General features: G+C 45.9%; 1 pseudogene; it reads right to left on the bottom strand.

Moving 5' to 3' along the window:
* Positions 1-1285: 1285 nt before the first annotated feature.
* Positions 1286-1594, bottom strand: LOC148162252 (10 kDa heat shock protein, mitochondrial pseudogene; annotated as a pseudogene).
* Between the last annotated feature and the right edge of the window lie 375 nt (positions 1595-1969).

Genomic DNA, 1969 nt, shown 5'->3' with positions numbered 1-1969 from the left:
TAATCCGCTCCCCCATCCTCGGTTTACAGATGAGGAAACAGGGTTGGAGAGTCCCCATTCTCCTTGCGAGTTACACATCTAACACTCAGATCCGCTGACACTGAGAAGAGCTTTCTTGCTCCTGCCCTAATCAAACAGTCCTACCTTTGCTCAAAACACTCCAGGAGCTCAGGTCCTCTCAGGGAATTGCCTTTAGGGCCAAATCAACCAGCACACAGGAGGACTCCATCTCTTCCCTTTATTGATACATTTTGACTTGGATTCAAAATAGCATTACCGAGCCTCTGCTTTATGCTCCACACTTGACTCTGAATGACTCATGACTAATTTGCAAGAATTATATCAGCCCAGGGGCGCCTGGGTGGCTCAGTTGGTTACGCGACTGCCTTCGGCTCGGGTCATGATCCTGGAGTCCCGGGATCGAGTCCCACGTCGGGCTCCCTGCTTGGCAGGGAGTCTGCTTCTCCCTCTGACCCTCCCCCCTCTCATGTGCTCTCTCTCTCTCATTCTCACTCTCTCAAATAAAGAAATAAAATCTTAAAAAAATCTTTAAAAAAAAAGAATTATATCAGCCCACAAAGAATGCACATGGCCACCATTGAAGGATTTACAAAGAAAGATCTTTTGTTCCCAAATTGCTTTCAAAGTAATTTCCAAAGAAGGATTGCCAAAGGTGTACTGAACAACATCAGCATCACTGACATAGGGCATACCTGCTTGGGGAAATCCCACTGCAGAACCTAGCGGTCCCTGATGGCCACCTCCCGGTGTACTCGCCCCACATGGGTCATGCCGGCTGCCACCCACCAGAGCGGCTGCCCTCTGTGAAGAGGCTGCCAAGCGAGGGTGACATTTCTCAGCACCCACCCCTATCCACCCACCTCAGACCTCACATCTAGATCTTCACCAGTATAAATAGAGGAGATGAGTGTCACTTCTGAGCAAAGGTGAGTAGGAGAAAGGAGTGCCTTCTCTACTCTGGCTCATTTCCTATCAGGGAGCTGAGTGGAAATGACTCTTATGCCCAAGGGAGGGTGGAGCCCCAAGAGGGAAAGAACCTGGGTCAGAACCGGTTCTACATTCTTTTTTTTTTTCATTTATGCATTTTTATTTGCTAATGTTTATATCAGTACACTAAAACTAAATTTTAGAGACACTGGATATCATTAGTTTGGATACCATTAGTGTATTATAAAAGAGAGACATAAAAATTATTTACATGATGAAAGATTTCACAACTTCACTGGAATGGGCAGCTTCACTTCATGCCATTTTAATAATGATTTCAGTCCACGTACTTTCCAAGAATATCACCATCTCTAAATAAGAAATAATCCTTGTCATTCTAGAACTACTTTGGTGCCCCCATATTCTGGGAGAAGAACTTTATCTCCAACTTTCACACTAACTGGTTGAATCTCCCCACCCTTTCCTTTAGAGCCTATCCAACAGCTACTACTATTGCTTGCAACACTTTTCCTTGAGATTTTTCTGGAAGCATAATACCTCCTTTGGTTACAGTTTCAGCTGCACTCCTTTCAACTAAAACTTGGTCAAAAAGGGGAAGAAATTTTCTGAACGCCTGCCCTGCCATGACTCTGGCCACCGCAGTTCAGACTCTGCTCTGGAGCTGTCCCCCACTGCAAGGAGACCCACAGTCTGACCCTCGGGCCACGCGAACGTCCAGTTCTACATTCTATCTGAATAAGAAATCAACTTTGTCTGTTAAGGTGTTAAAACACAGAGGGCGCCTGGGTGGCTCAGCTGGTTGAGCGACTGCCTTCGGCTCAGGTCATGATCCTGGAGTCCCAGGATCGAGTCCCGCATCGGGCTCCCTGCTCGGCAGGGAGTCTGCTTCTCCCTCTGACCCTCTTCCCTCTCGTGCTCTCTATCTCTCATTCTCTCTCTCTCAAATAAATAAATAAAATCTAAAAAAAAAAAGAATTGTTTAAAAAAAAACACAGAGACA

The sequence above is a fragment of the Eumetopias jubatus genome, unplaced genomic scaffold, assembly GCF_037043125.1.
Source record: "Eumetopias jubatus isolate StellerSeaLion01/CBP00866 unplaced genomic scaffold, mEumJub1_p1.0 scaffold_16, whole genome shotgun sequence".
In the NCBI taxonomy this organism is placed as follows: domain Eukaryota; kingdom Metazoa; phylum Chordata; class Mammalia; order Carnivora; family Otariidae; genus Eumetopias; species Eumetopias jubatus.
This window is presented reverse-complemented; position numbering and strand designations above follow the sequence as displayed.